General features: G+C 32.6%; 1 long non-coding RNA gene across 1 annotated transcript in view; it reads left to right on the top strand.

Moving 5' to 3' along the window:
- The first annotated feature begins 7,459 nt into the window (after nucleotides 1-7,459).
- Nucleotides 7,460-15,266, top strand: part of LOC142241568 (uncharacterized) — a 337,909-nt gene continuing 330,102 nt past the window's right edge. The window contains exon 1 of the long non-coding RNA XR_012723699.1: nucleotides 7,460-7,495. This is a non-coding gene — a long non-coding RNA (uncharacterized LOC142241568). The remainder of the gene's footprint in view (nucleotides 7,496-15,266) is intronic.

The following is a 15,266-nucleotide window of genomic DNA, read 5'->3' as shown; positions in this document are numbered from 1 at the left end:
CTCAAATATTTATTTCTATAGAAAATTTTGTCAAAATATTATTTTTATAGAAAATTTTGTCAATTGTTTATTTCTATAGAAAATTTGAAGTACCTCTTAGTAGTTTAGAGAGGAATATATTGCAAAATCTACCAAAACATCAGGAATTCCACCGATCTACCAAAGTGTAAAAAATCTACCATTTTTGGTTGAATTCTACCAACTGTGGAAACCGTGCGATTAGTCGCTTTTAGTCACTATCAAAAGTTGATTAGTCGACCCAAATGTAATATCTTAATTTATTCACCGTCAGATATTGCTCTTCTCCGATTTCCTAGAATACGCGGGAACTTGCCCTTCCACACTTGACAAAACCAAATGCACCATTACGATCTCTCTGAAATTTCGTTAAGAACTTATCGGACAACCCTTATACACTCGCAAAAGCCTTGACAAAAACATGAGTGAGAACTAGTTCGTAATAATCACCACAGCCACAACATAACACAACACAAAACCAACAAGCAGAACATTCAATTAATGGTGCAATTAAATGTTTACTTGAAATGTTACACAAATGTTTCTATTTAATGACATTTAAATGTTTCTTATTTCCCTCTTAGCGGGTCAGTGCTATACAGCTCAGTAGGTACATGTCGTGTGCGCGTAAGTAAATATAGTACTTTTTCTAAGGAAAATTCTCTATTTTGGAGTATCATCAATAATCCCAGGCCAGACGAAAAGCTTAACGAAGCCTATCGCTCGAAACTTAAAGGGAAATGAAAAAACATCCAGCGGGTATTTAACATTCAGATTTGTACTTGTTCCATTAAATAAAGTTAATGCTTCTGCTGCTACTGCTGGGGTAGGTGAATTGACTTCCAAACCTATTTGGGAATGATGCAGCAAACGAGGAATAGGCTACTACAACATTGTTATAAAATTTTATGACCACACCATACTTCTCTCAGCCTCACCCATCATCATCAATGTTCCTCGATATTCCTACCATCCCATTTCATTGCATATACATTTGTGGAGCATATAATTTTTTTCTATAAGTTTATGTTTCCCCCACTTTTTTGCTAAGTAATTAGATTATTTGAATGAAATTTATAGACTCTGCCTTAGTGGCCAAAATTGCAAAAGCAAATGGAATTACAATGATTTATTACAGGAGATATGGCCAAGGTATGAGTTTGAATGCAAATTGAAACAATTTAGCTTTAAAGCCAAATGCATTCAGTGTTGGAAAAAAGTGTTAATGTTATGTACGCAAATAAAACAAAGAGAGGGTCATGGAAATCCATTCAATATAATGATAACAAAAGGGAGCCACCGCAGTGCAATGATTATCATGTCCGCCTATAAAGGGTAATGGGTTCAATTCCAGTTTTGATCAAATATCAAAAAGTTTTTCATTGGTGAATTATCTCCTCTCAGTAATGCTGGTATCATTCTTGAGTGTGTCAAAGCTTCTCCAAGAGGTTTCACCGCAACATGGATCCCCGTTCGGACTCGGCTATATAAAAGAGGTTGCTTGTCATTAATTGGGACATTTACAAGATTAATCTGAAAGGATTTAAACGAGAACTGAGGAGGGCTTAGCTTAAATCTTGGAATGATTACTGTAGCAGTATTGAGAATACACCCGAGGCTTCGAGACTACGGAAGGTACTAGCATCCGCTAACTTCTCGTCAGGAGAGGTCAATTGGACAATGTCCAGTGAGTAGACGATGGATGTACTATTGGACATACATTTTCCTGCAAATTAGACGGTCAAACGATGTTCTGGCGGTGCCACAGATGCTCAACGGTCATTTTCTATCGAGGAAATTGTATAGGTTTAGGTTTAGGTTAGGTGGCAGCCCGATATATCAAGCTCACTTAGACTAGTCCGTCCATTGTGATACCACATTGGTGAACTTCTCTCTTATCACTGAGTGCTGCCCGATTCCATGTTAAGCTCAATGACAAGGGACCTCCTTTTTATAGCCGAGTCCGAACGGCGTTCCACATTGCAGTGAAACCACTTAAAGAAGCTTTGAAACCCTCAGAAATGTATCCAGCATTACTGAGGTGGGATAATCCACCGCTGAAAAACTATTTGGTGTTCGGTCGAAGCAGGAATCGAACCCAAGACCTTGTGTATGCAAGGCGGGCATGCTAACCATTGCACCACGGTGGCTCCCGAGGAAAGTGTATAGGATTCTAGAATAAAATGGGCTTCAAAGAGTTTTGGACCTAATGGAGTTACTCCGGCAGCGTAACAAGCAGTGACTGACAGAATTAGTAGAGGAAAACAAGTCGTTTTCATACCTAAAGCGGGAAAAGCCTCTCACTCGCGTGCGAAATATTTCCGACCAATCAGCTTATGTTATCCTCTCCTTCTTAAGACTCTGGAGAGGCTGATAGATATTTGTCTGAGAACTAGCATTGATTTAATATTGCTCTCGAAACCACAACATGCTTACTCGAAGGGCAAGTCTACTGAGACATGAACTAGCCAGCTTTAATGAAAGTCAATGAATACACAATTGTGTTTTTTTTTCCTAGACATAGAAGAGGCATTAAATAACGTCCATCCGAGTTCAAAATTAAATGGATTGCCAACTCTAAATGTTGATCAAGGGATGCTTATGGTGTTAGATGAACTTCTAACGAATATAAAGGTATGTGAACAGAGGCACTCCCAAATGAGGGGTTCTATCAGATGATGTGGCTCTAGCAGTCAGTTCCCATCCATAATTAGAGATATTGTACAGAGAGCTCAGAGCATGACTGAGAAAAGGGCGATAGAAATGGTCTGGGGTAAATACTGCACAGACATAACTAGTCATACAGTTACGGGGATGAGTTAAGCCCATCCCCTTAGGGTGTATTGAAACACCCTTTGGTTAGTGTGCGAAATACCTTGAGGTTATTTTGGACAGGAAGCTGATCTTTAAGCTTAATATTGAAGAAAAGTGGAGAAAGGCAACCGCTTGTCTTACAGCTGACAGATTTTTTTCTAGTGAGAGTATATGTTATTATTTACAAGCTTACAAAAACATTTTCATCTGTTGCTTACAGGAATTGGTAACAAAAATGAAAGAAATGATCTAGAAATTGAAGGACAGATCGCGAGAACGGATGGAATACTCATTGACAGAGTTGAGCTTAGACTGATGCATAAAAAAGTTAGAATGGGAAGAGCCAATGAGTTGATTCGCTTGTGCGAAAGTGTTCACACTGAACAAAATGTTGAACTAATATGAAAGATTATGCAACCTTAATTTTAGGGTACGCAATGTACATAATATAAAGGAAAAATTTCTTTAAAATAAAAAAAAATAATTAAAAGAAATTGTGTTATCTTTGTATTAAAATTTCTTTTCAATTAATTTAGGACACTAATCGTGGAAATTTGTGTTCCTCCGTTAAAATCGTATTTCTTTCAAGGAAAACTTTCCTTAAACATTCCTTTCCAAAAACTTATTTGATTTAAAGAAATCATCTTTAAATTAGCTGATATATTGAATCTTAAAATTTAAGATAAAAAAGGTTCAAATATAGGCTATGACTTATTTTGGGGATTTAGCATTTTTGGTTTAATTTATTTATTTTTATTTATTATTTATTTATTTTTTTTTTTTGAATTAAGAAAACTGTTTTTACTTTAAAGTATCTGTTGTAATCTGGATTTTTAAACTAATTGTTAGTTCTGATATCAATGTTGAAGAACTGAATGAGAAATTTGTTAACCTGCCAATTCCGGAAATCGAAGATAATATAACCGTGCAGCAGCCTCTAAATATCGATGCAGAGCAGAGTTTAACTTTTTATAATGTGGAAGAAGAAGATGTACTGTGTGCTTTAATATCGATAAAGTCAACCGCTGCAGGATACGATGACATAAATCCTAAATTTGTTAAACTTGTAGCACCACTAATTCTAAGACCATTAACCCATGTCATCAACTTTATCATAACAACTAGCACTTTTCCAAATATTTGGAAATGCTCCAAAGTCATCCCAATAGAAAAGGCCCCTAACGAGTTTAGACCTATATCCATCCTGCCCTTTTTATCCAAAGTCTTCGAAAAACTAATACATGAACAAATTTATACACATCTGAAAAACCGCAAACTACTTTCAATTTCCCAGTCAATTTCCGAATCATAGTTGTCTTACGGCCCTGGTTGATGTCTCCGAATCTTTGCGTTATAGCCTCGACAATAATGAAGTCTCTGTACTTATCTTATTAGATCACTCTAAGGCATTTGATTCAGTGCATTACCATACATTGTGTCGGAAACTATCCGACATGTTTGCCTTCTCCGATACTGCTACAAGACTGATAGCTTCCTACCTAAAAGGTCGCCAACAATTTACTGTACATCAAGGTCAATCTTCATCGTCGCTTCCATTAAAAAAGGTGTACCTCAAGGCTCTATATTGGGACCACTGTTATACACAATGTACTCTAACGATTTGCCGAATGTGATCCGACACTGTAGCGTCAGAATGTACGCGGATGATGTACAACTATTTATTTCATCCAAAATTTCAATGCTTGAGGATTGCATTGCTATGGTAAACCACGATCTCTCAAATATATTGCAATGGGCAAGTAAAAACGGACTTTTATTGAACCCTAGAAAGTCAAAAGCAATGATTGTTCGCAGAAAGAATGTTGAGATTAGAGATGTCAATATACACCTAGGGGGCACCTGCATTGAAATTGTACCCAAGGCAAAAAATTTGGGAGTTGTATTTAATGAACATCTCAGCTGGACTGACCATATAAACATGGCGTGCGCAAGTGTGTATGCCAAACTGCGAAACCTGTGGTTAACCCAATATTTTACTCCATTCAAAATCAGAATGCTATTGGCAAAAACATATTTAACTTTTACACTTACATACTGCTGCGAAATTTTTGCTGGTTGTAATGTTAGAGACGCTGACAAACTCACTAAAACTTTCAACAATATAGCCAGATATGTTTATGGAATCAGAAGATTCGATAGAATTTCCGTGTATGCGAATCAAATATTTAACATGCCGTTCCAATGCTATATAACATATAGAATTCTCTCCTTTTTCCATAAAATAATATACACAAAAGAACCGATCTACCTTTATGAAAGGATAACCTTCTCTAGATCAAGGAGAGGCAGAAATGTCACCCAACAATTTCACAGGAGTCAAATATCGGAAAGACAATTCTATGTTAGAGCTATCCGTCTCTGGAATCAATTACCAAACGATATTCAAACTATCGCCAACACAGCTAAATTTAAAACTTGTTTAAAAAAATTCCTACAAAACTCTTCGTAGATTTAAATACTTATTATTGAAATTATACTATTGTTAAAAACTATAAAATATATATTTTTTTTTTCTTTTTGTTTAAATTAAAATTAGTATTGATTAAGTTAAAGGTACTAACTATTAATGCACATAACGCACATTATCCTAGTACTACGTAATAAGATATTAGTGTTGCTGTATTAGGAATGAACTAAATAAATAAATAAATAAAAAAAAAAAATATTTGTTTGTACGTGAGGTCTATTAATATATCACAAAAGGATAATTTTAATTTTATTGAAACTAGATTTAAAGTTAGATAAATCCATTTAATATTTGTTTATTTTAAAGAACCTCATCTTTGGCTCGGATACTTTCGTACCATTCCAAATTGAGAAGTTTGTGAACAAATAAACTGTTTGCTTTTACTTGCGTATGAGCTGAAAATCGATTTGTCACCAGGACTCAAGTGCCACCGCAAAGGCCGACGATCATTCTCCGCTCGTGGGGACAAAATAAAAGCCGAATATTATTAGGAAAATATCACCAAAATGTCCGGATCTTAATCCATTGGACCTTTGCTTCCGAGGCATTTTAGAGATTAGGTTTGTCAAAGTAAAGTATCAATCACCTGAAGACGGCGTTGCGATGGAAATGGGCCAAATTACTGTCGAGGCACTTTCGTGCAGCATGTGATTGCTTTGTCGGCTATTTGAAGGCCATACTTCGTGTCAAAGGTAGCCAATTGGAGCAAACCTTAATATTCAATTAATTCCCACATTTTTTGATGAATATGTTGCTAGGCCCATAGGACATCCATAGCATCGACAATCTTCCTATGTCTCATTAATGTTTCAATGGTACACAAAAAAAAAAAAAAATTTGTCTTCAATGACGACACTAATTGCAAACTTACAATCTTTAAATTCTGGTTTTTGTACACAACAGCAAATTGGGGGACTCCTAATTACGAGACTTACTTTAGAAGCTCCTAATGTCATATTTCATATAATGCGGATAGACCCATCTTAAACTTTGGGTGTATATATATGTTATTGTTGAAGCCATTATCATTAAACATTTTTAAGCTTTCGTTTAAACCAATCTGACAGACGGTCAAACATGCTTCATTCCACGAATTTCATCAAAAAATAGTTGGGGTATCCGGAGACGCTACCAATGTCGCCATTTACTGCTACCTATGTAATATTTCCTATTGCATTGTGATATTGATTTATTGCAAAACAATTTTTCTTAATAACCACACATGCTTTTCGTGATAAGTTTAAAATATTTGCAAGATTTGTTGCTGAACAAACCACTCCCATTTGGTATACGAAAATATTCCTGACTTCATCCTTATTCAGTCTTCAGCCAATAACTTGTCATTTGCTTTTACCCCACATAACATGTGAAATTTATGATATTTTCTTCCAACAAAAAATTATCACAATTGCATACTAAGTAAACAAGTGAAACAGTCCATCCATGAAATGTATTTAAATCATAAATTACGATTTAAAAATACAAAATTCACAAAGAAGCAAACAGAAACCCCACGAAAAAAAAATGGTGAAGTATGGAGTTATATTTCACTCTGGGTGACATGGAGGCATGAACACCAGCAGTTCTTTTGTCGATGTCGTTGGTTGTCATTGTCATTGTCTTGTCATGATTTTCTTCGTGAATTATATTCCATTTTAGTGTTGAGTCCATTACGATTTTCGTTCTTTAGTTTTTTTTGGTATTTTTTTTTTTTTTTTGTCAATACTGAGATTACGTTTGTATTATTTTTTTTCTAAGGATTCATTCCTTCATTACTAAATATATTTCAGTGTGTGTACATATATATTTTTTTGTTATATCCTCCTTTTTCATTTTCTCCTTCTTTTCTCAATATGTCGTTTCCATAACTTGTGACATATTTATGGGACAATTTGAACGCCAGAACCACTATTGCAGTTCAACGAATTTCAATTATTGCGTCCATCCATCCGTCCGCTTGTCTCTTAGTTGGTAACATTAGAGTATGAGCTGCATCATGATAAGGTAAAATGTCATGTGCAGCTTACTTTTCTTTTTAAATAAACAAAAGAATGGAAGAAAAAACCAAAATTGTTTTATAAGATTAAATGTATTTTTATCAAGGCTTTGAATAATGTGACATGCCCTTCTTTTCGTTTCAGATGTCAATGTTCAATTGGATTACTTAACAAAAAGGTTTGTTTATATTCATCATTACTTTTTAAAATTGTATTTAGGAAACAAACAAAAAAAAAAACTAAAAATGGTTTATGATCACATTAGGCTGTTGTCATAATTGCTTGAGAACAACCACCAGATATTAAACTCCGGTTTAATATGACATTCTAAGTAGCGGACAGAAATATTTCAATTTCGCTAATCTTAAAAATGTTTGCTATCGGAAAGTTAATATTCATTTGGTTAACTTTATTTTACTTTTTCTTTTTCAAAAAATAAATAAATCATCGGAATTTTTTAACCTTTTAATTGGAAATATGTTAATGATATTTTTCTGTGTACATTTACTTGATATACTAGGTTAGGTTAGGTGGCAGCCCGATGTATCAGGCTCACTTAGACTATTCCGTCCATTGTGAACCACATTGGTGAACTTCTCTCTTATCACTGAATGCTGCCCGATTCCATGTTAAGCCCAATGACAAGGGACCTCCTTTTTATAGCCGAGTCCGAACGGCGTTCCACATTGCAGTGAAACCACTTAGAGAAGCTTTGAAACCCTCAGAAATGTCACCAGCATTACTGAGGTGCCACAGAAATCCGCTCAAATGTTGTTATAGCTCTTAGAAAATTTGAACGGTTTTGGATTGGAACAATTTAACAATTTACAAAGTGGTGAAGGGTGTAATATAATCGACTCCGCCCAGCTTAGCCTTTGTTAAAATTTTTATATTACCACATAGTTTTGCAAATATTTCCAGCGGCTTTTAGTTTTTTCGAAGTGTATACCATTTACACGTATTTTGCACACCACTGGGGGAATTTTTTTATTTGTTGGTGCTTGTATTCTTAAAGGTGGGTATTAGGTTCGAATTTAGCCGCTAAAATCGTAATTTTTTCACTGAAAACTAAATCAGTAAAAAAGGCATAAAATTATACATATTTGTTGCAGATTTCATTATAACTTGATGGGGAATAGCCCAAAGCAAATATTCACAAAGTTTTTATTCCTTAAAATGGATTATTAAAGAAAAGTAATCGTGAAAAATTGACGATTTTAGCGGCTAAAATCGAACTTAATACCCACCTTAAGGCTTCAAAATCAGCCCTCAATATCGATATTTTGTCAGAATGTAGTTTTCCATTCTCGTTTAAAAATTACACCAAATTCCGTTGGTGGATCGCATATTTCTTGTAAATATCGTTTTGTCTAACCGATATATTTGTCTTCTTGACTAACTCCAAAACCGGCTCCTTTAGTATTAAAGCGTTTCTGTAACACTTACTAGGTCCATGGTCAGCTAATTAGCTTGAAGCGGACTTGAATCCAATCAAAGTCTAGTGCTTATGAAAAAAAAAAACAAAATCTGTAGATTGATTTCGTCTGAAGTTGAGCATTTCAGAAATGCCATCCGCTATTTAGATTATCTAGGGTAATTGAATCCACACCCAAGTTCTTATAATATGTGATAACGAATAAATATCTTTGAATTCCCTTTTCTGTGTTTTTCTATTTTTGTATTGCGAAATTTAATTTTTCCCCACCAAGGCGCAAATCTATTTCTACTTTTGTTTTTATCAAGCGCAATATTCGCATTTTGAACTCATTCAAAATATGTATCACATTTTTCCATGCCGCATAGGGTGAAAAGAGAATAGACTATCGTGTAAAACTCTCGCATGGCGAACAACAAATACAAGAAACCAACATTGACGATGATTATACAGAAGATAGTTCAAAAATAAAATGTGCCTTGTGCCGGGCGTTTGTCGCGTCATCCACCACCGTCAGCATTGTATTTTTGACTTAGGCACACAGCACACTAAAAATACCAACAACAATAATAAATGTGGTGGTTCCCAAATCAAATATGGCCGAATTATAAAAACTAAACCAAAACAAAAAATTAATATACGAACATATGGAATGGTTGGTTATACTCTCATCGCATTCGACATTAATGAAATGAGAGAGATACAGAGAGCTGAGCGCGCATAATCTACACTTGGCTCTCAATGACACCATAATAATGCGTGCAGCCATGTTGTCCATGCTAACCGAAATGGTATTTCATAGCAATGTGCGTATGAATGTGTTCGAAGTATGTAGGTGTATATGACGCATTTCTGGTTTTGTTGTTGTCATGAGAGTAGAGCAGATCCGTTTAATAACTTGGGAAAAATTAGAAAACAGAAACACATAGTTGAGGTTTTGTTTTGATATTAGGCGTTTGCTTCCTACCCTCACACCACAATCAGTGCATGATTTGCAAAGAATGAAGGGTTTGAGAGAGAGTTGACTATCATGAGTATTGATAAGGATGTTATGGGGCAGTTGTTGCTGTTGTCAGGCAGATGTACATACTTTCCAACATACTAGAAGATATTTTCTTTAGTTATACACACACAAAATAAATTTCAAAGTGTTGCTATATTTTCTCTTTTGATTCTCAAAGGAATACGTAGACAGCGTTGCCAGAATTGTTTCACCAAAAACCGCTAGATTTGTCCAAAAAACTAGCCAAAAAAAGCTAAAAAATGTTAAAAAATAGCTAGAAAAAAAGCTAAATTTTTTTGTATAAAAATTCACATTTTTGATTGAAATTTAACAAACTTAATGGCTTTATTTCACTTAAAATGCATATTATTTTAATTGTATTCATTTTATTTCCATTTCTGTGAGACTGTAAGAAAATCTATGTCATATTATTTAAAACCCATTCTAACTGTCTTGCAAGTTTATACTGAATAACTTTTATTCGAAAATTTCCCATACAAACCTATTGTCCAATTTTCGTAAATGTAAATCCATTCCATTAATAAATAGCAGATTTGTTTTGATCCTATCACTACGAATTTTTATTGCATTTTTTTGATGTTAAAAAAAAATAATACCACATTCAAAACTTTATTTCCTTAATTATTTCTATGTTCGGTTCCAAAGATTTTGTACACTAATGATTTTGGTATTGTTTCAGAGTAAAATTTGAATTTATTCGTTTTTTTCAGCTTTTTCTTCATGAGCTATCACAGTGCTTTAAAAACGTGCTAACGACAACTTAAATTTCCAAATTCAGACTCGACTTTAAGTAGAAATTATTCTGTGTATGTATACGTTTTTAAAATAAAATATTGAAAAACCTCTTCTATTTTTGAACGCTATTTTGGTTTGTGGTCAAGATACAAAAACTCCACAAATTTAAAGACTACTTAATTAATTTTAAGAATTTCTTAGAATTGACCCTAGCCTTATTTCATGAAAAGATACCCATTTTTAAGTTGAATCACTTAACTAGAAGGACAAAACGACTTTATCGGCTTTTGGACAAGGAAAACTGTTTATATAAGAGAAATTCACAAATGCTATTATAACCAAAATTCGCGTTCGTATTTTAAAGACATGAAATCTTTGGCCTCATGACAATATTTTTTCAGTGTACAAAGCAATTCACATCTACTATTTTAATTTAGTAATATAATAATAACTTTAGAATACGTATTAAAATAACATAAAAAGGATAACGAGTCAAATGCTATTATTCCTAATAATTTACTGACAGTTTATATAAGGAATTTGTATGGTAATAGTAGATTTAAAGTTTACGATAACTTTTATGAATACGAGGAAAAAACTTTACAACAAGGTGTATTTGCTGCAAAAATGCCCGCATAATGGCTGGAATAATTATTAAGGCTTCAATTGAGCTTTGAAGTATACGGAAAACCTTATTCTGGCAGCAAGACTTAGATAAAAACGAAGTTTTATCCATATTTCAATAGGAACATGTCGAAAATAAAAAAAGCCAAAAATAGCTAAAAGGGTCATGAAAAAAAGCCAGAAAAAAAGCTAAAAGCTAAATGCATTTTTTCCCGCTAAACGTCTTCAAAAAAAGCCAAATCTAGCGGGAAAAAAGCTAAATTGGCAACGCTGTACGTAGATATGTCAGGGTTGTTCAGAGATGGGAATTTTCTTTCTATTTACAAGGAATAAATTCCCCAGCAAAAAAACGTCGCCAAAAAAGTAATGAAAATGTTCTTTTTGGATCCGGAAGTGGTGCAAAATTGACGTAGAAGCGATGAATTTAACATGGGCTTGTCATAGGACAGAAGTCCTCCATTTCAAAAGCCGTTGCACTGAATTTGCATCACTTCTTTAGGTATGATCCGAATTCAATGTTTTGGATGTAAATTAAAAAATTCTGTGATATTTTGTCAAATAAATAATGTTTATAATTTTTTTTTATAATTTTTAATGGATTCTAACGCTTGTCGAAAACGTTTGGCCTCCAATATTTTCAAAAATGCACAATTTTTTCAGATTGGATTTAGCATTTATTCGACAAAATTTAAAAGATTTGTACCATTTTATGAATTCTTACTCTGTTTTTAACCTATTTGAAACAAAAAAAAAGTTAAAATTATCCATTAAAAGTATGAAAAATCCATGTTATAAAAAAATGAATTAAAAGAACTTCTTGGGTAGTTAAAATAAAAAACATCATTGGGAGTGCATCTTCTGGAAGTGCTTTTACAGTTGTGCCTTTGGAAGAACTTCCAAATTTTTTTGCTGGGTCGTTCAACAAAAGTTATATTTTGCCCGTTCTTTAAAAGCAAAGAAAGTATTCATGAAGTCGGGCAAATATTGATAAAAAGAAAATACCATGTAAGAAAGGGAAATTTCGTTTACCTAAAATTTAGTTCGGGAGGAAAGTATTTTTTCTTTGCGTGTAGCTATATGTTTGAGATTCGGATTTAAAATAATTGAAGTAAACTACAACAAAAAAGCTAATATAACTTTATTTTACTTATTGATTTTAGTTAAATTGGATTTAGTAAATTGATATTTTAATAAATTTTAACACCAATATTTTCTTTGATTTTCTCCAATTTGATTAAAATTATAAACTTACTTAAAATTTTCTAAAACAATGGACTTTTTTCCTGTTTAGAAATTTGTGTGAGATTTCCGCAATTTGTTGTTAAAATAAAGAAAATTATTACATTACAATTACAAAATTTTATCGTAGATAAAGAACTAAGTAAAAGCAAACAAAATCACCTTCAAAAAACAGTGACCCCACCAGGAAGGCAAATTATGGTTAAATATAGAAAATTTTAACTAGACTATTACAAACGCAGATGTAAGGCTGATTTCACAAAAAAGTAAATATTTTTTTTTAAATTCAAGAAAATTCAAATTTAAGAAATTGGTAAAATTTACAAATTTTAAGAAATTATGAGCTATATCGGAAACATTTCAAATTACCATGATTTAAAAATCAATCTTTCGATGGTGATCATGAAAAAATTTAACAAATTTGTACTTCGGTTTTTTGAGACTTTGTTGTTAAGACAAGGAAAGTTCACCAATGTGGTATCACAATGGGCTGAATAGTCTAAGTGAGCCTGATACATCGGGCTGCCACCTAACCTAACCTAAGACAAGGAAAAGGAAAATACTTGGTATACTTTTTAACTACAATTTACGAAAATTTCACCCTCTCATAGATGAAAAATGAATGAAAACTAAAAAATCATTGGCGCCAAATCAAATCATATGGTTTTATTTCTTTTTAATAAATAAGATAAAACTAAATCCAAAAAATGTGAAAACTTAATTTTTGTAGATATGGATATTAAACATAAATAATGCGCAAAGGCATATATACCAATTTTCTGCATGTTTCAGATAAAATTGATTAATATAAAAGCTAGTTTTTACAAACATACCCCAAATTTTCATTAGAATATGTAATTTTCTTTTTGATATTTTTCATAAATTAACTATGGAGGCTACAAATATTTCTGTATGCATCTACAATAAAAGAAGAGATTTCTTTTTCATGGAGTAAAGTTTTATGAAGTTTTTAATTGACGTTAAAAATTTTTCTTTTAAAGCAAATAATAAGATGCAATCGTTGCCATATTTGTCATTTACAAAGAAGAAATTCGTATGTCTAAAATTGAGTTCCGGAGGATATTATTTTTCTCCGAATGCATTACTGCATTTCTTCAATCAAATCATTTGTTTACTAGGAAATTTCAAGCGAATTATCGTGGAAACAAACTTATGCACGCTCACAAAAAATCGCTTCTGTAACATATACTCCCAAACATATTTTGCTTCAAGCATATACATTTTTGGGTATTGCCCAAACATTTATATGTTTGATCTCTACCAATATATAATATGTTTGAAAGCATATTGGTCTAAACAATATATGTTTGGGTAGTCTAAGATCCAAACATTTTGTATTTTTGCATCCAAATTCAATAATGTTGTCTTCCAAAAAACAATATATTATTATGTGACCATATAATATGTTTGGAAGCATTTTGCACCCAAAAATATTATATGCTTAAAAAAAATTCTCCCAAACAATATTGTGCTCAAAATTTTATTTATTTATTTATATATTTACAATCATAATGAATTATGAAAATAAACAGGTAATATAGGTGCTAACAACATAGGTTTTCGACCTGAATGCTCAAAATTTTGTTTCTGTCCAATTGTATATTCCCCGACATCTTTCTCACTTCCACGAGATTTTTTAGTTATTAGCACCTTTTTCTGTAATACAAACATTGTAGAAGAAATTCAATTTTATGATTTTTTTTATTTTAATTTTACCTTTTGCCGGACGGGGATTCGAACAGCGGACCACACAGTTTGTAAGGATCAAAGAAGTAGCTGATCAATTGCCCAAGGAAAAATAAAATGTTAATTTTGTAATAACAAGCAACAACCACCAACTTAATTCAATATCGCTCTCTGTTAAATAGCGCTCCAAGCTACTAAACACATATATGTTTATAGGCTATTTCTAAATTAATATATGTTTGCATCCAAGCATATTATATTTACAAACATTTTATGTCCCAAACATAATATGTTCTAACATATTAACATATATGTCCCAAACATGTTATGCTAGTTTATGAACATTATATGCTTGCACTCAAAAATATTGTGTTTAAAAATTTGTGCTCCAAACATATAATGTTTAAAGCCAAACATATGAAAAACCGTGTGGGTTGAGTTTTTTTGTTCATCTTAAAATTGCATCAATTACAACTATTATATTATACATACATACCCCGTACAAAAATTATGTGTGCAACGTGTTAAATTTATGTTCTAGTCTTATAAAGAAATTTTATTGAAAACATTTTTTTCTTATTTTTTTTACACTTTTGTACCTTACCAAAATACATAAACTAAATTCTTACTTAACCTTTGCTTTGACAGAAAATACATACTTAAATTTTTAGTCATAGAAAATATTTATATGTGCAAAATTATATTTTAGCTATATCTCAAAATAATATTAGGATAGTTTGATTATCTAATACGATATAGTATTGTTTATTAGAACTTGCTGTAATCGGTGAGGCATAGAACATACCAAGTTTTTCAGTGTTGCCCTATCGATTTTTTTCCATTCTGCCATAATTGCAGTCTTTAGTTCTTTGGGTGTTGTATATTGCTTGGACTTTGCAAATACCTTAGCGGATAATATGGCCCAGAGATATTCTATAGGATTTAGATCGGGACTTAGCGCTGGCCACTTCAGTAAAGGTATATCAAGAGACTTAAAAAAGTTTTTTGTGAGGCGAGCAAATGGATGGGAGCATTATCTTGTTGGAAAGTCCAAACTTCACCATATAACTCATCTGCAAAATCAATTAAATTGTTCTCCCATAAATCGGCATATATCTCTGCGTTCATTTTACTGGGAACAAAACATATTTTAGAGTTTCCTCGTGCTCCAAAAGCTGTTCATAC

The sequence above is a fragment of the Haematobia irritans genome, chromosome 1 (genome assembly GCF_050003625.1).
Source record: "Haematobia irritans isolate KBUSLIRL chromosome 1, ASM5000362v1, whole genome shotgun sequence".
NCBI classification, from domain to species: domain Eukaryota; kingdom Metazoa; phylum Arthropoda; class Insecta; order Diptera; family Muscidae; genus Haematobia; species Haematobia irritans.
The sequence above is the reverse complement of the archived record's forward strand: the minus strand, read 5'-3'. Positions and strand labels throughout refer to the sequence as shown.